This window comes from Rhinolophus sinicus, chromosome 2, assembly GCF_057876585.1.
Source record: "Rhinolophus sinicus isolate RSI-liver-muscle chromosome 2, RSI-T2T, whole genome shotgun sequence".
NCBI classification, from domain to species: Eukaryota; Metazoa; Chordata; class Mammalia; order Chiroptera; family Rhinolophidae; genus Rhinolophus; species Rhinolophus sinicus.
This window is the reverse complement of record NC_142502.1, coordinates 141,980,986-142,007,865: the sequence shown is the minus strand read 5'-3', so window position 1 is coordinate 142,007,865 and position 26,880 is coordinate 141,980,986. Positions and strand designations below refer to the sequence as shown.

The following is a 26,880-nucleotide window of genomic DNA, read 5'->3' as shown; positions in this document are numbered from 1 at the left end:
TGTTCAACATTCCAAATACAAGTTGAGCGTATTTAACTAGGAAAAAATGTTAGTTACTAAAGCTTTGTTCAGGTTTTTACTTTCACAGAATCTCATTCCGGGGTCCTGGTTCCAACTACACTGCCATTGGACCCCTCAAAATGAGTCTTTTCCAAAAGAGCAGCTTCTGTAGTGGAAATTATCCTTGTGAAAGATTATTTTTACAATTCGTCCCTAAGAGATGCTTTTGTAAAATACAGTAAAAATGAGTTACTTGAAAAATGGGGGAAAAGATAGGCAAAATACAAGCTCAGGTTTTTAATTATTAGTTTCAAAAACAAAATTACATTTCAGTAAACACAATCAGAACCAACATACAAGGAAAAAAAAATCACAAAAATTGTTTATATTGTTCATTAAAAGTGTAGTATAAGCGATTAAGCATCTTTTTTACATGCCTAACTTTTTATTATTCCACAATTATAACTTAGCAAAAAACTTTGAACACCCCATATGTCATTCCCTAAAGTTTTTAAAGTAGCAAATGAGCTTTCTTCTGGTTTATTATTCTAATCTAGCCAAATTAAAGATAACCTTGTTTTTATACCCAGAGTAGAGAAATTAGTCTCACAGAGATAAATTGATGGCAATGGAAGAAGAGCTATTTGGATTTTTTATTCAATTACAGCTGCCATACAATATTTAGAAGAAGAGTTTTTTTAAGTAATTTCATCAAGGTAAGAATATTCGTTTTTAGCCTTTATCTAAAACGAAACAACTGATGAATTTTCAAAATTCATCTTCAGTCCTTCATCAGTTGCCAATTCCAGCAATAAGCCTTTAAAGTTATCTTTAAAATTAAATTACTTTTGCTGAAAGCAATAAATTCCAGATTTTGTACATTGTTAGCGTCACAATTACCAAACTAATTTTAAAATATCACAAGGTGCAATATTGGTCCTAGTGCACAATTCACACAACGGGAACTCACCCTGTGATTTCAACAACACCCAAACTAATCCATACCCTATTCAAGAAAACCAGTTCACCAATCATGATTGTTGCAGCAATGGTGAATTGCCATTAAAGTTTCTAAATGATTATTCTCGATTTCTGCACTCATCTCATGGTGGACAGGTAATAACAAATAGTTCATGGACTGACACCAGTCCACAGACTTTGGAGCACTGTCCTTGAAGAGTTAGATACATAACCTTGCCACGAAGACTGTTGAGGCGTAGGAAGACTGAAATATCACTGAGAATAAATCAGACCCTGAGAGTTTATCCTGACCAAAATGATAATGAGGCTTCAAGGCAACTTGTCGCAGCTTTTGTCATTTGGGTCCTTCAGGAAGCAAACATGGAAATGGAGTTAGGAACAGAAGAGGTTTATGGGGATGGTCTTTGAGAGAAGTAGGGAAGAAGTAGGATAGGGCAGAAAGCCTCAGACCATGATGGATATTTGACAGGGTCTTGTCCAACCCAATGGTGAGCTCTAGAGCAAAGAGTGCCTCTTAGACGAGACCATGTTGGGCAGAAAGGGACAGGCAATTGTACCCCACCTCCATGTTCAGCCATTGGCAACATCATGGCTTCTGCTTAAGAGCTGAGGCAGAGCCTAAAGGCGCTACCAGCTTGAGGTTGCCAGTCAACTGCACTTCTACAACTGAATGGTAAATTCTTTCATAAAGGAAATGTGATGGGCACACCTCAGCTGCCATGCACTGGACCATCCACACCACAGTAGCACCACAATCCCACGATTTGGTAAATATTTACAGAGTCCTCATTATGTGCCAGGTAAAAAAGAAGTTATCCCAAATCTTCTGCGTGTTACAGGTAGAACAATGACAAAAGTCCCTCCCCTCAAGGAGCTTACATTCAAATGGACCACTAGGAATACCTCCCCCTCTTCTTTTCCTCCCCTTTACTCCACTTTACTCTCCCATCTTTTCCTTCACCACACTTTCTTCTTCTATAATCCCTGATTTCAAGATTTAAACCTTAGTGTTTTCTGCTTCAGTGTTGCTCAGCCCACTAAGGAACAATGGAGAAAGAAAAGTCATCCAGTGGAATCTAAAAAAAAAACCAAACTCATAGACACAGAGAACAGATTGGTGGCTGCCAGAGGTGGGGGAACTAAGGGGGTTGTGACGTAGGTGAGAATAGTCAAAACTTCCAGTTATAAAATAAATAAGTTCTGAGGATGTAATAATGTACAGCATGGTGACTATAGTTAACAATACTGTATTGTATATTTGAAAGCCGCTAAGAGAGTAGATCTTAAAAGTTCTTATTACAAGAAAAAATTTGTAACTATGCTAGGTGATGGATGTTAACTAAATTTATTGTGGTAATCATTTTGGAATATATAATATCAAATTATTATGTTGTATACCTTAAGCTAATACAATGTTATATGTCAATGCCATCTCAATAAAACTAGGTAAAAAAAGAAGTTATACCAAATCTCAAATCACGGAGGGGGTGGGGGGAATTCCCCCTGATAGTATTTCAAGACCACTGCATTATGCCACCTCACAATTTCTGTTACTCCATGTCACATCAGGAGGCTGAATTGACCTCAAAGTACTAGTGAATACTCCAGCCCTTGGCTGCAGTGAAAGAGAGTGGATATGTAACAATACAGCTGGCCTTAGAAGTGGAAGATAAAGGCACTGATCCCATTCCCAGTGAAGATCAATTCCTTCCCTTTGATTATTGTATAGTACAAATGATGGGGAGTGATGAGACAGCAGCTCTTCAGGGCAAAATAGCTCTGTGACCCTAGGCAAATTATTTAACCTCTCTGATCCTCAATTTTCTCACCTGGAAAATAGAGAGAATAATAGTACCTATTTCTTAGGGATTATGAGGACCAAATGAAGTGAGATACTGTAAGTCCTTACCACAGTACCTGGCACAGAGTGAACATTTAATAAATATTATTAGTAACAATAATCATCACTATCTAATATCACTAAAACAGGAGGAAATAAAAAATTCTGATGTTAATGAAAACAAAGAAAAATTTTTGATGTTGAATTAAAGAAGTTTCTTAAACGTTAATGTTAAACTATGTATAACAAAATCAGCATCCCAATTAATACCAGAGTAAAATATTGGAATTTTTTTTCTATCTTCTGAATGACAGCATAAGAAAAATCACCATTTTACAGCCGTTATACTAATAATGGACTCAGGTAAGATTAATCAATAGATGATAAATGGAAATAGAACATTCACACTTAAATCATCTCATCACAGATTATTTTTGAATCACAGAGCTAAAAACTGTAATTTTACAGTGGTACCAGCATGGTCAGGTGAGGGCCCTCTTCCAGTTGCAGACTGCTGACTTCTTGCATTCTCACTTGGGGAAAGCAGACGGGAGTTCTCTCAGGCCTCTTTTATAAGGGCATTAATCTCATCATGAGGGCTTTACCGTCGTGACCTAGTCACCTCCCAAAGCCCCCAGCTCCTAATACCATCACCTTGGATAGTCGTCGGCTTTCAACACGTGGATTTGGGGGGGGTGGTCACAAACATTCAAACCATAGCATTCACCTTTGCTTCACTGTGTTTTATTGTCCTAAACAGTTTACATCAAAAATGGAATAAAGACAGAATGTGAAAACCTTCCTAGAATAAGCCATTTGAAAAAATAATTGTGATAAGGCAATGCTTAGTTAAGAAATTGATTCCTGTCGTACTCCTTTCAGATCCCCTGAAACTTTGCCATATAACATCCTTCCCCCCGCCAAAAAATCAATGTTTATAACATAATGAAAATAAATGCATTTATCACTCAGAATGAATCCTTCCTATGAATTGCATGTAGCTCTATGCTCTGATTTCAAAACTGCCTCCTGCCATTTCCACGTCAACACTACCAGTAAACTGAATTTTCTGGACTGATGCTCAAGGTGGAAAGGGAAAAGGCCTTGGACCGAGACTCAGATCATTCCTCATCAAAGGTATGGGCATACGTGCCAGTGAAGTGCTCTGAACCTAATCTGTAGAATCTATAAAATTATGATTCCCAACCTACTAATTATTTTTTCTAAATTTTATGACAGAAATCAGGTGCTATTGTTTGCAATTGAATGCTTTGAGAATATTCCCATGTCTATTCCTGAAAAGCTTGGCTCTACTGAATTTTCAGTATTGTAAGACAGGCAGGCGCCTGTTATGACAAGGCTAGATAGTGAAACAAAGGGACAGTGGATGACTTTTCAGCCCTCTCTGTTCCTGTGCCTTTTGCCACATGACATTGCGAGTCCTTCTATCAGGAGGCAGAGTATATTTTTCCATCCTTCGGTTCTGAGTTTGTCCTTTTGATTTGTTTTGGCCAATGGGGTAACAATGGATGTGATGAACGAGGCGGCTTGAAAATCTGGGCTTGCTCTGTTGTGCTTGTGTCATCACACTGAGGATGTCCCAGGAGGAGGATGAGGGGCACACAGCAGCAGAGCCCAGTCACGCAGCCATGCCCAGCCTAGACCAGCTGACTCAAAGCCCACACCCAAGAAACACGAGTGAGCCCAGTCAAGATCAGAGGGAGGCAGGCCAACTTAGTTGAAGTCTTCAGGCACCTGAGACATAAACGTGTAGTATTGTGTCACACCGTAATTCTGTGGCACTAGCCAACTGCCACAATTCCATACAAATACATGCCAGAGAAGAGGAATGAGTTTAGTTTCTCAGAAAGTGTTAATTCTCCTAGATATTAAGAGAGTTATTTATTGAACTAAAAAAATGTCAAGGTGCCTTACTCTTAATGTATAAGCTATATATCCACTGGGACTCATTTCATAACATTTTTAAAGGGATATTGGTGAAATATAATATTGAAATTAATGGGAAAAAAGTTTATTATAATGCTGCATATCTGTTCAAAGGTATATATATTTGTGCAACAAGCGGCACAGTAATTACCATCTGACAATGCATCACTGTTAGGATATTCATCTGAAGGTTCTACAGTGCATCAAAACTATTAGTTTGCAGGATGAAAATATTAGTTAAATTTCTACAAATGGGAAGGAAATTTGATAATAAATTGTGTAAGAAAAGGTTTGGTTTCTGTCCAATTTGAAAATTAAAAGAAAAAATATGATTAAAATTTGATTTTATCATACAGTAACAAAATTCTGGTTATAACTGCAACACTTATTCTTTCTTAGAATGAATCAGGACAGAATCAAATACTGATTGGGATTTTTGTTAAAATTTTTTCTGACAAAATTACTAGATGCTAAATGCAGTAAGATACCCTAAATTGGATTCTAGAACATATAAAGTACATTAATAGAAAAAATTGGTGAACTCTGAATAAAATTTGGAGTTTAGCTAATAGCAATGTACAAATGTCAATTTCTTAGTTTCAACACAATTGTACCAGGGTAACTTAAGATATTGACATTAGGGGAAACTGGTGAGGGATAGACAAGAATTCTGTGTATTATAGTTGCAGCTTCTCCATAAATATAACATTATTCCAGAGAAGGCAAGAATTCACTTAGGCAAATAGAAATTCAACACAGGCTTATACCCAATTACAATGCAATCCCCCAAACACGCTTGTGTTAATTGTTTTCAGATTATCCCAAAAGGTAAAATCACAAAAAACCACTAATTCACACAGAATTCCAGAGTCCCTGAAAGTTTGTCTTTGGACATCACATTGAGAAAGATTGCTCTAAGAGTGTAGCAGAGGAAAAGTCTGTGTAGTATAGTGGTACAAAGTACACCTATAAAGTCAGAATTCCAGACTTGTAACCCCAGTACAGAACTTAACGGCTGTGTGACCTTCTGCAAGTTACTTTCCCTCTCTGTGCTGCAGTTCTCTCTTCTGTAAAAGGAGATGGTAATAGCATCTTCCTCATAGGTTGTTGGTAGGATTAAATGAGATAATCAAACAGAAGGTAAAATTGTGCCTGGCATTTGCTACTCCCTACACTTCCTTTGTGCTCCATGCTCAGCCAGTCTTACGTGAAGAAGGGCAAGCTGATGAAAGGATCATAGGGCTAAGATTCCTTCCATTTGACAGCATTCCTTTGCACTTACTTTGTTATTTTCTTCCTTAAAGGTTTAAAGGAGCTCCTGACAGCACTATTTTTGCTTTTTCCTTATGTAGTGGGCATCTTTCTTTCTATCCACACTATTTCTTAAGTTCCCATGAGGAAGCTATGGTGTTTACTGGTAAAAGTGCCAATTCATTTCTGGTTTGATTCCATTGTAATCACACTGTCAACTTTACAAGATGTTAATTAAGGAATAAGAGACAATTGGGTGTGCTTTACGAGGCCAGTTATGACATGCCTGGTAAGCCCAGTGAGTGAGCATTGAAATGTGTTTCCTCTGCTCCTCACTATGTGTTAATGGCTCAATTAAACATTCCTTAAAGGAGAGTTTATTCTTGTTCCAGGGGTGGGCGTTTTGTAATTTGTTTTGTTTGGGGATTTTGTCCCGGAGTAGGTCCTTTGAGGCTGAAGGAATTCTACCGCTCTGTTCCCAAACATTTTCCAAGGCTTCCTTCGCTCCGTCCTCAGGGAGGAGTATCTGGAAAAGCTTTCACTGCAGTCTATGGTCTTGATTCCAGGACCACCAAGAAGCATGGCTATTTTTAAAAATTTATTGGGAACGTTAGTTAATAACATTATGTACATTTCAGGTGTACAATTTTTTGTGTGTGGGTGTTCAAATTTATAACACAATAGCTGTACACTTAATTTTGTGCTCACCACCCAAAGTCCCCTTCTGTCACCATATAGTTAATCCCTTTTACCGTCTTCATCTTCCCCCTTCCTCTCTGATAACCACCATTCTGTTGTCTGTATCTATGAGTTTGTTTTTTTTGTTTGTTTGTTGCTTTTTATTTTATATTCCACATATGAGTGAAATCATATGATTCTTGTCCTTTTCCATCTGACTTATTTCACTTAGCATGATACTCTGAAGATCCACCCATGTTGTTGCAAATGGCAACATTTCATCTTTTTATGGCTGATTAGTATTCCATTGTATATATGCACCACATCTTTTTTATCCGATCATCTATCAAAGGACACTTAGATTGTTTTCATCTCTTGCCTATTGTGAATAATGCTACAGTGAACATAGGGGTACATGTATCTTTTTGAATAAGTGTTTGGTAGAAGATATTTGCAAATGATACCTCTGACAAAGGGCTAATATCCAAAATATATAAACAACTCATGCAACTGAACAATAACAACAATAAATCTGATTTAAAACTAGGCAGAGGAACTGAATAGACACTTTTCCAAGGAAAACATACAGATAGTCAATAGATATATTAAAAGATACTCACCATCACTAGTTATAAGCGAAATGCAAATCAAAACCACAATGAGATACCACTCACACCTATTAGAATGGCTATTATCAATAAAACAAGAAATAACAAGTATTGGAAAGGATGTGGAGAAAAGGGAACCCTCACACACGGCTGGTAGGAATATAAATTGGTGCAACTACTATGGAAAACAGTATGGAGGTTCTTCAAAAAATTAAGAATAGATTTACCACATGACCCAGCAATCCTTCTGGGTATCTACCTGAAATTTTTTAAAACACTTATTGATAAAGTAGGATCATTTATAAAGGAGCTCCACAACTGCCCTTTGAAGGCTCAGCTGTAACTGCATCTCTGATTTGGGCAGAGAGACAAACTTGAAGAAATACCAGCGTGTCTTATTTCTTCATGAAGAATCCAATCTTTACTATTCAAGTGAACATTTTCCCATTGGTCTTTGAATACAGTTCCAGGTTAATGTTTCCATATCAGCTCCTTTTTAAAATTAATAATTATATAATTAAATTGAAATGTCATTTTTAAGGAGGAAAAAGATGAAGGAATGGTGTAAGTTCCCTGTGACCTGGAATAATTGTGTTCATCATTTAATAAGGGTTTGGATTTGAGCATATTTTTTCACGTATCATATTTGATAGTTGCCTCATCTTGGCACCAGCATCACACTCTCTACTCAGGATTACTCACCATTCTTCAAGGGGCAGGAGGGGACATTCTCAGTAGAAAAGACTGCTTGACTTTGCCCTGTATCCTCCACCCCTCCAGACAGGGGCCACGTTGGAAGTGTCAGTACTTAGAGCACTAATTGAAACAGAAAGTATAAACAGAATTTTGAGAAGCATAATTTAGAAGCCATGACTCCTCACACTACTTCTAGTTCCCTGTCTCCACATTGTCATTCCTTGAAGCTTAACAAACTACCTAAAGAACCTGCTGGCTACAGCAAGAAGCCAGAATCAAACACATGGGCTCACATCAAAGCCCTCACATAACCTTTAAGGACCTTATTCATAGCATCTCATTTATTGAGCACCTACTATATGCAGAGTCTTCTGTTATAAGACTCTATGTGGTGAGAGACGTGGAAATGTTTCACAAAGCTCTTCTTGTCTCCTCTGAAGTTCCCCAAATAAGTTGATGTATCCACTTTGGTACCACCCTTGCATCTTTGTTTCCAAGGAAACTGCAGGAACATATCTTGTTTTCCTCTGTGCTTCTGTGGAGTTCCTACCTTGTAGAGCTTTAGTGTCCCAGTCCTACAAGTGGTTGTTTAAAAGATCTAGTCATTTCGTTTCCACTTAACCAAAAACAAGCTAGCTAGTTATAAACCCTAACCTGTTGAAACAATGGCTGCATTAAGTAACCCCATTAATAGAACATCATGCTACATTTCAATATACGAAAAACAAAACAAAACAAAAACCTGTTTTCTTTCATTTGGACTTGGAAGTCTGTAAAAAAAAAAAAAAAGAAAAAAGAAAAAAACCTAGAGAAGAAAATTAATTGGACAACTGACCAGGCTATGTGTTATCATATATACATAAGAAATTCTTCCACTTCTGTTAAAAACTTAACAAGTAAGTTCCTTGTTGCAATGCAATTCTGACACTACTCAGAATTATTTCAGATTTAATAGGCTAAGGACACAGTCTTCCAGAAGACTCTCCTTACTTCAAATATCAGCCCAAGGGTTCTCAGGCTACTACACTCTGACCAACTGGTTACAAATTCGGAAGTTTCCACTAGCTCCTCAGGTTCAGTAATTCACTAGCATGACTGAAGAACTCAGGAAAGTGGTATACTTACGATTACAGTTTTCTTATAAGGGATCCAAATCAGGACCAGCCAAATGAAGAGACACATAGGGCAAGACCTGGGAGGGTCTCAGACACAAACCCTCCATGTCCTCAGGACAGGTCACTCGCCCAGCACATCGATGTGTATCACCAACAAGGAAGCTCAGCCAAGCTCCAGGTGGCCAGAGTTTTTATTGATATCATGTTCATTACATAGACTTGCGTGATTGAATCATTGGCCACGGGATTGAAGTCAAGCTCCAGTTCTCCTCCCCTCGCTGGAGGTTAGGCTGGTACCATCTGGCTCAAAGCCCCAACCCTCTAATCACATGGTTGGTCATTCCAGCATGGCCAACCCCCATCCTGACACTATCTAGGGGCCCTCTAGGGTCACCTCATTAGCATAAACTCAAGTAGGATCTGAGGGCCCCACCGTCAATTACAAAGGCACTCCTACCCCTTCAGAAATGCCTATAATTTAAAGGCTCAGTCCCAGGAACCAGGAACAAAGACCAGCCAAATTCTTTGTTATGTAACACTAATAACAACTAATGAATAGTTCCAAATAGCGTTTTGAATCCCAGTTTCAAGCAAGGCTGGAATTCTGTACTGCAGCTCTTCTCAGTTGACTTGGTATGGCTACTTTTAGCAACAGTAATAGGATAACAATACCAGGACCTGGCGTGGTTAAGTAACTCAGGATTAGAAAGTACTTTTGGTTCCCGAAATAAATGGGAAAATGGGTTTGCTGCTAATTGTGACTGTGGTTCAGTAACTGGGCTAATTTCAAAGCGAGGGTTGGTTTATCTGACAGTTTCCACAAAAAGGATTAATTCAGCAGAAAGCCGCTAGAGAAGCAGATCTCACACACTCCATAACTTGGGCTTGGGGAATACCGTGTGAAGACTGCAAGTCAACACAAGTGTTTTCAATATAATGGGAGCTTGGGGTGTCCGTCCTGGGAACTCAAGCCCCAATAGCCCTTATCAAGCAAATTAACTTATAGGATCATAAATCACAATGGATATTTGAAGAGGTCCTGAGTCCTGCCCTTTGCCAAAGAAAGACTGGGACCCTGCAGGCAAAGGAGCGTTGAAGGTGAAAATATTATCCAGATAAACTTAAAAACTTGTTTATGCTACAAAGTAAACTAAAATGTGGAAGTGATTATTCTGATAACAAACAAGACCGGAAATGTTTGGGTAGAGGCATTTATAGTAATCTGTACTATTTTGGACTTGCTCTAAGCTATGACTTTTGCTAATTGGAAAACAAATAGCTATCCATGAAGAGGGCCTTATTCTTTGACAGATCTTTTGTAAAACCCTTGTCCCTAGAGTAAAATATTTGCATCTGGATACAAGAGATAATGGGTTTGAAAAATCTTAATTACCAAAATTGGCTTAATCTCATCTACAGCATAATTAATTCTCCACATTCAGAAACAGAGTATATAATGTGAAAGAAGGGTAGAATGATGGGTGATTTTATTTGCTCGTTTTGCTGTTTTAGAGGGTAGGGAGTAGAAACTTCTCATTTTCTTTAGCAACCATCCTTGACATGTGTTTAATTCCAAATGGGGGTAGAATCTGTTTTTATGTCTTATGTCAGTAGCCGATTTGTTCTTTTCATATCAAGTAATAAACAGTATCTTATTACTGTATTAGTATTATTTTCACTACATTCCCCCAAGCGCCTGTTAGTCGCAGGAGCAAAATTCTTGACAAGATCAAGTCGCACTGACTCTCTCCTATGGCAGCCAACACACAACTGGTCCTGGGGGACCTTCCCTGGGCTGACTCTTCTATTGCTTCCTTTTCACTCTCCCTTTCCTCAGTGTCTTTGACCACTGCAATCATCTAAGAGCAATTTAGAGCAGGTGGCATAAAAGTATAATGTGCAGGTAAACACAGTAGGGAATTCGATCTGCATTCAGATCTGGCACTTCTTTTGCAAACTCCTCAACTAGATTTCAAGTTCTTAAGGACTGTGACCTCTTTCTACCTCTCTAATTTCTTTTTCTGTGCCTGGTACATTACTATAATCCCATCTTGCTGCTGATTGGTTAGTTGATAATTAGATTCACCCTTGTAACTATTATACAAAGAAAAGGTTAGAAAATGTGTACACTGATTAGTATAAAAGAAAGAAACCTGGCATCATTTCCCTGACCATGAACAAAAATACAGTGGAAGTGTTATACAAACAACAACAAAACTGTCAGCAGGGAGAAGTACATCTATATTATGAAGGAAAATACTATGTTGTGTTCATTCAATACATCTAAACATAACATGTATAGAATTTCAGAGAAAAGTAGATAGTTCTATAAGGTAATGACATCTGGGTGAATTTTTTATTCTATTTCCCAAAAATTCTGTGAAAGTTTTATATTACCATGTTTCCCCGAAAATAAGACATAGCCTGACAATCAGCTCTAATGAGTCTTTTGGAGCAAAAATTAATATAAGACCGGGTATTATATTATGTTATATTATATTAGACCCAGTCTTATATAAGACCTGGTATTAGATTAGATTAGATTAGATTAGATTAGATTAGATTAGATTAGATTAGATGCGGTTTTATATAAGACCCGGTATTATATTATATTATATTATATTATATTATATTATATTATATTATATTATATTATATTATATTAAAGACCCGGTCTTATTTTACTATAAGTAAAGTGTAAAATCTTATTTTACAGATTCGTCCTCACAGTCCTCAGAAGGAACCAACCCTGCCAATATCTTGCTCTTGGACTTCTGGCTTCCAGAAGTGTCAGAAAAATTTCTGTTGTTTAAGCCACCTGGTTTGTGGTACTTTGTTAGGATAGCCCTAGGAAACTAATACAATAACCATTAACCATTGCTTTGTATGTTGTACAGATGGCCTAAACAGGAAGTTTAACCTTAAAACCAATGTGTGCTTGCCCACACACAAAAATGGATCAAAAGCTGAGAACATTGCAAAGTACTTAAGGTCACAAGATTTCTTAAATCAACTTTATTGAGGTATAATTTAAATATAATAAAATGTATTCATTGTAACTATGCCATTCAATGAGTTTTGGCAAATGCGAGACCATTCCAATTAAGCTATAAAACATTTCTTGGAAAGTTTACTCATGCCCCTTTCCCAGTGAATCCCCCACTCATGTCCTCGGCAACCACTACGTATCATCACTATAGATGGATATCGGGAAGTCCAAAGTTATACACGGATTTTCGACTGTGCAGGGGGCAGCACCCCTAACCCCTGTGTTGTTTAAGGGTCACCTGTAGTTGTAGGATTCTATTTGAAATGTTGTACAACACACTCTTCGCAGCAGTGATGAACACGAACCACAGTAAGAAATACGTTTTCCTCATGACCTATACTTTAAGTATGACCAAGACCAAAATGTCATAAAAGAATCCTTACTATTTTCAATGAACTCTGACTCATTCACTTCCTCCTTCATTTGTCCAGTCTATATACAATTATATAAAATGGTGGAGTAACATCTGTTTAGAGGACAGGAATATAGAAAAGAGAACAAACACCCCATTTATCTCATTTGGTCTTCTTTCTGAAGAGCTAACTAATATTCTCCCGGGTCATAGTTTTCTTTTCTGCCACAAAATAAGAGGTAGCCCACAAACCTAATATTCACGTAGACAGTTTATTATAGAGAAACCTTTAAGCGTTTTCATCACCATTTTGGGCATAGGAAATCTTAGGCACATACAATTTAGATCCTATGACCTGTTGTTAGTCAAAATGCATAATCCTAAATGGGCTGCCGGACTTCTTCTGCCCAAGGCAACAGGATTTCCACTCGGGCTCTACACTGCCCTCTCCTGGTACAACAAAGTTCACATCCTGGCAGCTCAAGAGTCCCAAACCCTAGTCTAGACAACTAAATGCATCCTTTTCTTAAGCAGTGGGCAGACATACATGAACTTCCATTCACCTCTGGACCAAGAAGGAAAAAGAAAATAAAAGTAATAAGAAAGAAAGAGAAGAAGACATTTGGCTATGTCTAGCTTTGGTAATTCAAATTAAATTAGAATGGTTCTTCATCTACCCATCTACCACTTAGTTCCTTAGTTCTTTTTTTTTTTCTTTTCTTTCTTTTTGTTCTTTCTTTCAAGAAATAAACACAAAATGGCTCATCAAAATAGCAATGACTAAGTGGTTGGGAAGAAGAAGCCTAAGTTTGATGTTGCCTTGTTTCTAACAGAATGAAAAAAAAAAATCCTAAACTCAAACCCTATAATTCAACCCAACTTGTCGCCACCCTCTGATTAAAGCATTTTTTAAAAATAACAGATAGAAAGTTGAGATCTGCACTGAGATAAAGATGTTTAGCATAGATCAAAAGGAATGGTACATATGTCAGTTAGATTAAGTGACAGGATGTGGGGAAGTGCTGAGTCCTATATCCAGTTACTTCATGCATGAGCACATTTGCTGAATGAGGGACTCTTAACAGGCTGCCGTGCATAGATGGAAACCAGGGAAATTAATGGAAGGCAATCTACAATGGTTAGAGTGTTTGTTCTGATATGCATCCAAGCCCACATTTCTCCTAATTAGTAATACTACTGTAATTTTTTATAACAGTCTATCTTGCCATGCCCAGGATAGTAAATTATCTTTGAAACTTTCATGTGACATTCCTGAGGGGGTCAACGTTATGATGTAAGTGCTTGATATCCCATATACATAAACTGAATTACATATAGACAGACTATTTCCCCAAGCCTAGTAGAAAGAAAAATATTTAAAATCCACCCCCTCCCCAACACACCAAAAATTCCATTTATGGCATTTTGGGAGGCAAAAGGGACAAGTAGTGTAGAATAATGTCAATCTCAATGGAGCCCAGAAAAGAATAGTAAGTTATTTTTGAGGTGAAGTGGGATTGGGGAAGGGAGAGAATGAGGAGGTATACTTTACTTGCTAAGAAAAATGAAAAAGTCAGACAGTGGTTATTTTTCTGGATGTGTGAGTTACACCAAAAGAGTGCTGCGAAAGATCACTATTAATGCCACATATTTCTTTGGGATGCCATTCATACATTATCCTTCACAATGCAGATGATATTGGCTAGTCAAGATCGGACTATAAATCAGAGAAGTTAAAAAACTATATTAGGGAAATGCTATGTGGCTTATTGTGAGGGTTGCCTCCTTACTTAACATTGTTATAAAAATCTAAAATTCTAGAGCTGGAAAAAACCTTCTCATTACCCTCAGCAGCCTTAACTACTCCCAGTTTAGTAATAATCAAATCAAATCACCTTTTAGCTAAAATGGTTCCATACCCTTGATAATCCAACAGGCCAGGACTAAGGTGAGGGGATTGAGGCACTTGCCGGGGGCACAAAATTTAAGGGGGGAGTTGGTGCCCAAAACCTCAGTAATCAAAATAAATAATATTTTAACTTCCCCTACTCAAATCCCATCTCTGTCGGATCCTGTCTTTATTTAAAATTTTGATATATTGTTCATCAGGGACTTTTTGCACTTATTTTGATATTTGAAAATACTACTCATCTTGATTACTGAAGTTACTGGCACTCTTAAATTCTGCACCCTATGGCAAGTATTTCACTCACCTCACAATACCCCTGGAGCTGTAAATCCATTCCAATATTTATATAACTTCAGATTCAGAAATTTCTTCCTTGCATCTAACCCAGGGTTTCTCAACCTCTGCACTACTGGCATTTTGGATGCCAGATAATTCTTTGTTGTGGGCGGTTGTCCTTCACACTGTAGGATGCCTTGCAGCATCCCTGGCCTCCACCCAGGAGATGTCAGGAGCGCCCTGTCTCCCCGTCCTCCTACCATCATTTCCAAATCATTCCTGATCGAGAGCCATTGATATAACTAAAATTTCTCATGCTGCAAAACCACCTCATTCCTTCCAGTTGTATCCTCAGTAGATAGAAAGCAGCCTTTCATTGTTTTCTAAATAACAACCCCATGAGATTCTTTGCTTTGTAGAGTGTGTGTTTACTTTATAATCTGATTAGAGTAATGATAATCGTGTTAGCATGTCTAGACTTACTGAGGTCAAATCCCTGGCCTCTGTAAGGTTTATTCCTGTCTAATATCTGACATCTCAGTAGACCACTTGGCCATCTGAAGCGGTAGCTTCTTCCAGAAGTTCAGAAATGCCTTGTAATTATAACCCTTTTGTCAAACTATAAACTCAGCTCTCTCCTTGCCTTAGGCCACAGAGACTGGTTACTCCCCTAACCACATTTCATTCTCTTCAAAGTGGATTTCATCTTGGAATTTATCAATAACCTTTATGTAAGCTATCATATCTTCTTCCATCTCAGAAGCTAAGGGTCGAATGAGTCAGATTATATTAAATAATTCAGCAATTCAACTTCCTCTGTGATCTTAGTTTTTGAAATACTACAATTTGGGGAAGGCATTTTGCCTATAATGAGCAGGAAAGATTTAATAAAGTATTTAGCAAAGTAAAAGCCAAATTCATTACAAATATTTTTAAACCTAGAGTCAGACTTGGAAATCAAATTACACTTGGAAGATAAAAATCCATTTCTGGACACTAGTTTTATAACAACATACTGAAAAGTCTCATAGTCATCCATGCAAATGGCAATATGAATTATAAATAGGTAGTCAGATAGACCAGCTAGAAATTGTTCCCAGTGATACACAATCTGCCACCTTCATCCTCCACTCTGTTGAACTTTTATAAAATTCTGGGTTTTCCCTTCCCGGTAGGACTGATGTATGTGGGGATCAAACTATATACAAGATAATTAGTTTCCATATTATACCAGTCAGGGTTGTTAGCTGCAAGGAACAGAAACTAACTCTGGCTGATTAAGTGAAAAAGAAGCATTTGCTGTTGAGTTGTTGGATAGTTCAACATGATTGGGACAAGGCTCAAAATGACTAGAGAAAGAAAGCTGGGAAGCAGGTGGAACCCAGCCAAAAACACAGCCGCTAACCCCTCTAAGAGGAAATCAGCACCGCTGCCCCCACCACCGAATAACAGATGCTGTCGATTGCCCAGCAGACACAGACCCTGAACTCGGGGTGGTACTGCTCATGCTACCATCACCTTGGTACCTCTGGATTCTCCACTGCCTCTGCCTTGTTATGTCACCAGCTCCCAATTCAACGTCACTAGCAGGTGCATCTATATAGTCAAGTCCTGGGTCATGTGCCTGCACCCTACCTGCAAAGAAGGCTGTGACAATGTCTGGACTTTTCAGCTTCGAAAATGGGAGGCAGGCACCTAAGAAAATGACAGCTGTACGTTATGATAAATACAGGTAGGATAAAAGTGAGGTAATTATGAATAACAGATGAAATCTTGGGCTCTGGAGTCAGAACATCTGAATTTGAATTTATGCTCTATTATTAGCTATGTGACCTTGGTCAAATTATTTAAATCCTTAATCATTTCTATTTGTTCACCTCTAAAACAGAAGAAGTACTGTTACTGCCTTAGAGGCCCTTGTGAGAATTAAATAAAAACATCCATGTAAAATTGCTTAGCACATACATGGTACATAGTAAGTAATTCTGTATATCTATATATGTTGTGTATATATATACACATATTTATTTTTAATGCATATGTATGTATTCCAGTATGCACTATTGATAGCAGAGATAGAGCTTCTCTATCCCCGTTCTCCTCCCCTCTTTTATAAACACCTACCAAATACTGACAGTGTATTTGCATATCTCAGACTATTCATTTAGCTTAATGCAGGGCAAGGCAACTCAATTTGACTTTGGTTTCCCTGCTGAAAACATACATGATATAGCAGAGCAATACCAATGAAGAAATAATTATCATTGTGCATATGCTATAGTAGCATAAGAATGGAAGTTCAGAGAGTTGTAGGATTAATTTTCTCTGGGGAGCTAGAAAAGTCATGATAGAAGGAACTTGACAGGGAACATGAAGAACAGAAAATAAGAAATTTCCAGAGAGTAGAGAGAAGGACCCATACTGGGCAGTGAGAAGACTCTCGGCACTGCTGTGTAGGTGCTGGTGTGCCTGAGAATGGGGAAGAGATTGGAAGGACAAGAGCAAGGGGTTGATGGGAAGGTTGGAAAAGATGAGCTGAGAAAGATAGACTGGGACCAGGTCGTCAAACCCTTTTGGGTCACACCAGAGTGCTATCTTTTCATCTGCAGACACACATGCACGTAAAAATGTTAAGAACTGGCCATTCTCCCTAGTAAAGTGTCACAATATTTAAGAGTTTTCATTGATTATTCAGAAGTTAAATCCCAAAGGATTAAGGCTGGCTTAAGCAAAATAGGGGAATAGGCAAAGCTTGTCCCAATCTTTTCCCTCTTAACTTCTATCGCAGGTCCCTAGGGCCATCTGGACCGTCTTTGCCTATACATCATCCAGTGCAATGCGTTCTGCCCCAACTAATGCTCCCAGCTCCTCATCCTGCCATTCTTCTTCCTCCTCCATTCATCAGCACTCTGATTTCTGTTTCATTAACAAGACTGAGAACGGGCTAAACTGGTGGACCAGTCTCGACTTCTGTCCCAGTCTGCGGACCTTCTTTGTAACAAATTGCCCTAATAGTTGCCCAGAAACAATATAAACCCAATTTGACCCCAATTTCTGTTAGCTCCTAGACCTACATCTTCCCAACTTCTGCGTCTCCTCAACCCCAGCCACAGTTAGAACACATGCTCTAATATGGACAGAAGAATGTTTATAGACCACAAAACAAGAATGCTCAAAACAGTATTGCTCCAGAAAATCTAAGGCGAGTGGTTGTTTCATGATTTCTCTGAAGGAAATAGAAGGGTCTTTGGGCTGGGGACTAAGTCTATTCTTCCCTTTCTAGGCCTAGAGTTTGGTCCCAAGTTTTCCAACAGCATTAACTCCGAGTTCTAAGCTCAGGGACTCCAGTAGCCACATGACCAAAAATGGAAGGGTTTGGCTCCTTGCGCACTGTTTGCAGAGCTACGTGGATTTCTTTCAGGTTTTATTTCAGCTGCCAGGAGCCCAGGGGCTCGAGCCTTGTGAGAACCTCAAGAAATATCAGGGAATTGAGAGGAGACCCAGAGAGCTGGTAGTGGTGAGCTGTTGCTGATATAACCAGGATGGAGAGCGAGAAGGCCTAGAAATGGGCCCACTGCAAAGAGTTGTGGCTGAGAGCGCTTCGTGCCACAGGGCCAGCCTCTTTACTGATCTACTCTGGTAAGACACAAGGAACGGTTAAAAATGAGCAATTATCCTTGAGACCGATTCGTTCCTTCAGGGGCAGTATATTTTCCTCACATGCTTTCCTCTTCGCAGCAAGCAAATGCATGTGGAGCCAGTGACTACAAAGTTGGTCATATTGAATTTACTCAGTTTTGCACACGTCTTCATGCATGAAGCATTGCAAACCTTCATATGTAGACTGAGGAGAGAAAGGAAGACAAAAAAAAGAACCCTGCGGCAAGGCCTAAGGAAAACCTTGTGAAAAGAAAAACGCCAAGATAAAGCAACACAATTTGAAATCCTAATCTCCTGAAATGGTGCCTTTAAAGCTGCACTTTCCACATTTCTGAGGGGGTCCTTCAAAACTCCGTGTCAAATCATGTTATAAGCTCCTTCTTACCTGTTTGTGATAGGTTTCAGGGGCCAGTAATTCCCCCATGTGTGGCAGCAAAGTTTAGAGATTTGTGCACTTGAGTAAACGTCCTGCATTGCTTTTTGTGGAGTGCTGGCGAAGGAGTGAGATTTATTCTCCCTTTCAGAACTAAATCATGCAACTTCCAAGGACAGTCCAGAGGCAAGCCGGAATCACTCACTTGGTCAGATAATCTAAAGGCCGATGACTTAATATTACACTCTGGTTTTGTCCAGTAAGATACATAGCTAGGTAGAATGCCCCTGCATTTTTTTTTTTTCAAGTAGACAATACCAAACAAGACCCCATCTGTAAGGGAGACCTTTCTGGTACCCTTTCCCCAGTCTCCCTCCTGTGGTACCCTTATCCATTGCCAAAGATGGCCTCAAATTCTGGGCATTGGCTGGATGCTGGGGTGACGACAGTGCCAGAGGGCTCAGGAAAGAAGAGTTATGAAACCATACTAGCTGTGGAGAGAGGGCTTCATCTGCCATGGGAAGGGTGGTGGACAACTCACTTTGTCTCCTCCTCTACCCACCTGGTGGCACTCTGACTGGCCTGAGGCTTAAACAGGAAGAGGCAGGCATGATAAGCTCTGCACGGCATCTTCGGGACAACAGGTCACAAACACAGTGTCAGTCGGCGCCAGGCAGGTAATGTTGTCAGTGAATGAAATGGGCCAGGTGTAAGGCAATACAGATGGTTGGGATCTAAGGAAAAAAAAGAAGAAAAGACTATCTACTATATTATTTATTTGCTTGTTGTTAAAAATAAAGATAGCTTTCTTTAAAAAAAAAAAAAAAAGACAATGGTCTGAAACAAAAACCAAATTAGTTCCTCCTGGCAAAGTCATGTACTTTCTTGTATTAGGCTCTATTGTTCCCTTTTCCCCTTGACTGTCAAGAGGCTCACAGCGATATTATGTCCTTCCATCCTTTCCTCTCCCAACACACACACATGCGCACACACATATGCACACATTTGCCTGGTAGTCTGGAAAGATGTGACATAGGTGATAGAAGTGTTATGCTAATTAAATATTTAGAGTTGCTAATTTATTATTATTAAATAATTGATAGGTGCAAAGTTCTGTTTTTTAATTTTCTTCTGTTTTATGTCTTTCCATATAAAACTCTCTACTAAACATCCAAACTCAGTGGAAAGAACAGTTAAGATGAGTTCTAAATTCTGGCTGTATTAGTAAACTCCAAAGTTATCCTAATTTTCAAAACATCTTGTTATCCTCATTTTAAGGACTTAAAGTATCCTTTTGGAAATTTTTGGTTTTGCTTATGGTTTTGTTTTTCGTTCTTTCTTTTTTTTTTTTAATTATCATCTCTGTCTGCAAGCCAAGATTATGAATAGAGATGATATACTTTAGGAAAGGGCCATCGATCCAAAATTAATCTCTCCCAGAGTTAATTCCTGAATAAATTAGGCTGGATGCATTTTTCAACGCTATAAATTATGTGTAATAGGTATAAATAAAACATGAACTGGGTTTCCTCATTTATAACTTTGTATCTATGACACTCCAGTGTAGAAAGGGCAAAGTTGTTTTTGTTTTTTCTTTTTTCGTTAGAGCTGTTGGGCTAGCCATCTCAAAGATTGCAGGAGATACTGTAAAATCAAATAGATGTCCTTTCTATGGCTGAAACAGCTAATAATCGGAAGTCTACAGAAAAATTCCCTCTGCGTACTTATGCAAAAGATCATGACCCTCCTCTTGAGACCAGCAAACCAGTAGAAGAATTGCCAGTAAAGATTTAAGACTGAGGTGGGAGAGGAACCAACATCTCTGGGACTTAGGAAGGCTGTTCTGCTGTATGAAATACATGGCCCATTGTTGGCTTCAGGTTGTTTTATGGTTACAGTTCAGTTCTTGGAGAAATCGATGAGTTGGGATGAAAATAGTTCTCCCTCAGCTGAGGACCAACATGTAGTGGGCACTGTGGTGCAGCCCATCCCCTTTACTTGGCCAGTACACACACCCCTTCACTGTGTGAATGTCGTAACAGCCTTGCCTGGGTCATTTTGCCCTGCCCCACCAAGGCGGGGGTGGCTCCCAGCCGAAGAGCCACAAGAAGCCAGCCCTCTCACCTCATTCTGTTTTGAGGTTTATACTCCAGAACTATACTGTCTGATATGGTAGTCATTAGCCATACGTAGCTATTTAAATTTAAAATTCAGTTCATTGGTTATGCTAGCCGTATTTCAAATGCTTGATGGCCCTATGTAGTTAGTGGTAGCTGTACTAGACAGTGCCAATTATACAGAACATTCCCAATTATATAGAACATTCCCATTATTGCAGTAACCTCTATTGGACAGCACTGCTCCAGAGTCTACCCCCCATGGATCAGGCCAAGGTAGGTTTTACCTCAGGCAGTGTCCTTGCTCACTCATTCCCTGGCCTGTTCCTCTACCTCCTTTTGTTTGCTTCTGAAGAGCACTCCCTCAATGAACCACATGCTCCTGAATCCCTGTCTCAGGCTCTGCTCCGAGGGAATTCAAGCCACACCCTTCCGCCATACCTTACCCTCTGCATTTCTTCTCTCTGGCTGTTCCTGACTTATACCCTTTTGTAATAAACCAGTGATCTAGTGAGTGAGTGGGTTTTCTGAGTTCTGTTGTGAGGCTCTCTAGCAAATTAATTGAACCCAAGGAAGAGGTCGTGGGGACCTCTGATCTGTAGCTAGTCAGTCAGAAGTCCAGGTAACAACCTGGACCTTCCACTGGCATCTCAAGTGGGGCAGCGTGGGGGTGGGGCAGTGGGTGGTTGTAGGACTGAGACCTTACCCTGTGAGACCAGAAGCTGTCTCTGGACAGACCGTCAGAATTGAGTTGAATTGTTAGGACACACAGCTGGTGTCTGGAGCATAGCTTGGTGGTGTGGGGCAAACCTCCCTCCCCATATTGGAATTTAGTAACTAATATACTATTTAAAAGTAAGTTTATCCTACAATTCCTGACTTTGCAGACATCCTATTGAACCACCGGGTTAAAAATGCAGACTCTTGGGCCCCACTCCAGACCTACTGGAAGGGACTTACTGTGAGTGAATTTCTCACTTTCTGTGAGAAATTTGCATCAGTAACTGCCCTCTCCCTCATGTGCTCTCTGCTTGAGAGGGTACATCCATCTTCTCCTGTTCTTGGATATCAGTGCTCCTGGTTCTTGGGCCTTCAGACTCTGACCAGGGCTTACACCATTGGCTCCCCTGGTTCTTAGGCCTTCGGGTCGGGCCTGGAACTATACCACGGCTTTCCTGGGCCTCCAGCTTGCCAACTGCAGATTGTGGGACTTCTCAGTCTCCATACTCATGTGAGCCAATCCCTCATAATAAATCTCTTTCTGTATATCTCTGCATATCCTATTGATTCTGTGTCTTAATACAGAGTTCAATATATCTTTTTAGGGGGACACCCATCAACCCATTCCATGATACAATAGCAGCAGCCATTGTATCAGACAGAAATCTGAGGAAGAGTTAGGAGCTGGCAGCTGTGGACAGAAGAACCACATTAGGCATCGCACTGTGGATTGTGTTTGCTGGGAGTCAGGCATTTGGGGGAGAGTGAAGGTAGTTAGATATGAGCTCTTTCCATCTGTTTCTAGCCAAGGAAACGAACTGCAATTCTGGAAGCAGTTCAAAACATGCTGCAAAATGCCTCATTCCTGAGCCAAATGCAGTTGGCCTGTGCTGTACTGGAGCTAAAAAAAGAAGAAAATGGGGGAAGAGGATGACTTTGTACTATTTCTCTACGGTCCTGAGGGCACAATGAAAATCGACACTTTTAGCTTGAGACGTTAGCTGCCAGGATTCTAGTAGGGTTTGTCAAAATACACGAAGTAAATGTGCATTCATTATTCTTTGGGAACCCTAGTTCTGGTGGCCTTTTCCATAAGCCATTCAGACCCCATCAGCATCCAAATTTTCCCATAAGGCTGTCTCTTGATTTTATTTCATTGGAGTTAAATGTCCTGTTTGGAGCCCTCAGAATGCCTCACTTAGATATTACACAGAGTTTCATAAAAGACCAAAGAGAACTATCCAAACATATTTAGAAGCAAAAGCCACATCTGCTGGGCCTTAACACACAGAAGATTATGGCTCTTTATGCTTAGGATGTCCTTCTTGGCATCCATCTACAGGCTTTTAAATGCCCTATCAGACAAGCCTGGACACTGCTCACATTCATACATGTGAGGTAGCAGTGGAAGGGAGAGGGTAAGGATTCAGGCAGAAAAGGTGAGATGCACTAGGGAGGCAGAAGTGAGAACGAGGAAATTACACCCTGATATATGATAATCAATGAACTTGATTGCACAGTGACCAGAGGGAGGGTATATCCAGAAATGAAAGTAATAATAATGTGCTCCCTACATTTACTGAGCACTTACTTGATATATGTTGCTCTTCCTGTAGCTGTGGATTCATGGCTTTCATCATATTTGTAAAATTATTATCCATGATCACTTCAAATATTGTCTGTCCTCTATTTGTTTATTTATCCTCCGTATTGTTTAATTGATGGGTCGATGTTTTCATCTCCCCATGTCTCTGTTCAGTATTATGGATAATTTCTTTAGCTCTTTTTTCTAGTTTACCAATTCTCTTTTCAGTTGTTTCTAATCTTCAGTTTAATCCATCTATGGTGTATGCACACAACCAGGGCACACAGAAAACCATATAGCTTTTATAGCACCCACAAAACTTCCTTACGTCAGTCTCAGGAATTTTCCAAAATAAGAGAAGGCCTGATTTTTAAAAAAGTAACATCTTTATGCAATAAAAACTATAGAATTAAGAATTCAAAACTACTATTAAGTCAGTGAACTTCCTGTCAGTTTGTTCCATATGGACTTCTTCAATTGGACAATTTGATTACACGAATGAATACCAACTGCACAATGTAGAGAGAGACTGCTGTTCTAAGTGGTCAGTTTGGCCTAACAATCCATATATGCTATTGAATACAAGTGATGACTGGGGCCTTCCAAAGATTAACGGGCCATTATTGGCAGCTGAGCCTGCTCCTACACCTGGGGAGGGGGGATTTGCTTCACGTTGCCCCACAGGATCCCTCCTGACCATTGTGGTGGCCCATCACCTCCTTCACCAGGGTCTTCTGTTCCATAGAGGGAACACCCACCCCGCTGAGGACAGGTGTCACAGACAGTGCTTGACAAATGTGTCCCACACCAAATCCCACTTTTCCTAGTAAAGACAGCAAATAAAATTCCTCTCCAATCTGCAGGACGTCCTGTAGAACTTGTCAAATGGTAATCAACTGTGGCCAAAGCTCAGCCATCTCAAGCAAACCCAGGGGACCTCTGTTATGAGCATGAGTCATTGATACCTAACTTATTGCGTGTGCTGTAGGGGAGGGAACTCCAGACAAGAAACCAGAAGAACAGAGAGAAATCATGGTTTTACTATATTTTAGCAGCGTTACCTTAGGCAATTCATGTAACAGCTCTGAGCCTTGGTTTTTCTCATCAGTAAAATGGGGCCTGGGTTGGGAGTACCTGCTTTTTGGCCCATGAATGATTGGGGGGCAGCATTTTGGCTTCCCCTCTGAATTTGCTGTAGGCGTCCTCTCTTAGCTAACAAGTCTTCTATATTTGATGGCAAAGGTGTCAACTACCTTGAAGCAAATGACAAGCCACCAGAGGGCAGACAACTTGGTTTCTCTCCTTGTTTTAAAGTCCCCAAAGCATGAGCAGGTGAGATCCGAGTAGTCCCTATTTGTCAGGCCTCCCCTCTCACACATTGTGGCCCCTCTTGTACGCTCCTCAGAGGACAATGCTGTCCTACAAAGGTGGGGTATGGTGACCAACTCATCCTGGGCTACCTGGGACTTTCTGGTTTTCAGAGTAGAAGCCCAGCAGCACCCCAGGGCAAATGGTCCCCTGAGATGGGGGCAGAACTGGTACGTAGATTTGAGTGGCTTCTGTTGGAGGCCTTCGTGTGTTGTGTGCAAGCAGATGTTCTGGCTGCTGCTGGGTGCCTGACCTACTGGGTTTCCGCTGCCTTGCAGCTTGACTTCAGAGACGGCTCCTTCCTGGGATCATCCCCAGAGTCACTGGAATGCTTCTGCCTCAGGCCTCACTGAGCTTGGTAAATAACAGGCCAACCCGAGGGACCAGCCCCTCTCTGGTGCCCTTTCCCCACGGCAGGTAGGCAGCTAGACACGAGCCACACTAATTAACAGGTCTGCTTTTTTCTCCTTGCTTTCCCAGTTTGGCCCTGACAGAACAGCGAGGGGAGGGAGGCCCGGGGGCCCAGAACTGCAGCCCTGTATCCCTGCTGGTTACTAATGAGAGTCTCTGAGGCCTGCAGCTGGTACTGTGTTGACTCTCCTGCAAGTTATTTATCCTTTGGTGATGTATGCCCTTGTATCCAACATCCAAAAATTACTCAGCTCCCGCGCACAGCACCATGGGGAATGTCCCCTGCTCTGGGAGTTTGCCGTCTTTGTCCCTATAACTTCTTCAGGGTTCTGCCCACACCCACCCTGGTGACTCTGTTTCCCACAGTCTTGCTCTAAATATCTTGTCTCTTGTCTGACCAGGCTGGTTTTCTCTCAACAACAGCTCTTTAGATTTGAGGGGGGATCGTCTCAGTTTCCAGAAGGCCTATGCTTGCCTTTTCCCATTCGATGGGTCTGTTTTACGGGTTACATGCACGGCAGGCCTGGGACTGAGCGTTCTAAAAGCACCTGCTGTTTTGGGCTGCCCAGCTCTTGGTCCCTTGCATCTCGTGACAATGGTAGCCTGACTTTGTTGTGGGAACCACCTCAAACTTCACGTTGTTAGGAATTTGTGGGCACAATAAATGGGCCTAAACAATGAGAACACTCTTTCTCCCTGACCATCACAATTAGCTCAGGGAGGGCACCGGCCCGGCCAGGCTGGAACTGTTGGGGGAATGTGCCCTCTGCCCACTGGGATGACACACACTTGGTCATTTTGGCCACCACATGGGGAAAGCCTGCCTGAGAATGCAGTCAACCAGAGGACAGCCAGCCGCGACTCAGACACTGCCTGGCAACAGACTGTGAGCCTTGTAGCTTTGGTCCAGCCACACCAGAAGATAACCTGCCCTCAGATTTCACAGTCACACACCCCTTTATATTAAGCCAGTGTCAGTTGAGATCCTGTGTCTGAAACCCAAAGAGACATGATTAACATACTGCAGCTTTCTGATTCTGGGATCAGTGTTCCTTCTGTTCTACTGTGCTGTCTTTCTTTATCCCTAACCTGCCACACACATTCCATCATCAGCATCTTCACTTCAGGTAACCTCCCCTGACCTGTCCAACCACCCTTCAAGCCCAGGGCAAGACTTCTCTCCCTCCCGCCAAGCAAGTGTTGCACTTTATCTGCTGGCTCACCTTGTTAGCACGAGACAGTGGCCAGCCTGCAACTGCCATGCCTTTCCCAGGGTCGTCATTCAGCTTCTCCAACTTCTAGGCCAGGCATGTGTGCTCAGCTCGGAGATGAAGGGTCCTGGTTTCTGCAGGGTAGGTACACCAGAGGCACGGGGTTCAGCTGATCCTTGTGGTTCCCAGCTGGTGTGTGTGGGTCCCGGCTGGTTCTTGTTCTTCCCCACTTATATCCGTCTCCCCTCCCCAGCTGCCTGCCTTGTGGACTCCAGCTCCAGCATCAGACCGAGGACAGCGGCTTTATAGAGACTGCTTAATCAGCTCCCACAATTGGGTAAGGTCAGGTTCCTGTAATAAATCCCTAGTGATTTTGCTTCTCTGAACGCAGACTGATACACCACCCCACACCCTCCTATGGAGTCCTCTTTAGTATGCTATCAAGAGTCTATTTCTGTTGCTTAAAGCCCCAATAGCCCAAACCACACATATTGCATAACACATAAGAAAGGATTTTCAAATTACAAAGCACTGAATACATGCATGTTCTTATTACTTTTACTAATACAGACTGTCCTAGAAAAGCAAAGAACTCAAACAGATAAATGCAAATCTGAATTTTGCCACATAATACTTGTACGACTTTGGACCAAGTTATTTCCTCTTTCTGAGCCTCTTTCCCCCTCTGTAAAAAGAAGGAAAAAAAGTAGTGAGGACTAGGTATCCATGCATA

General features: G+C 40.5%; 1 protein-coding gene across 1 annotated transcript in view; it reads right to left on the bottom strand.

Annotated features, from left to right (window-relative positions):
- The window catches only part of C1D (C1D nuclear receptor corepressor), a 44,354-nt gene extending 17,757 nt beyond the window's left edge, over positions 1-26,597 (bottom strand). Inside the window, exons 1-2 of the mRNA XM_074332079.2 lie at positions 26,160-26,597; positions 19,298-19,469 (exon numbers count right to left, since the gene is read on the bottom strand). The gene's annotated coding sequence lies outside the window, so the exon portion shown is untranslated. The remainder of the gene's footprint in view (positions 1-19,297; positions 19,470-26,159) is intronic.
- Positions 26,598-26,880: the final 283 nt, after the last annotated feature.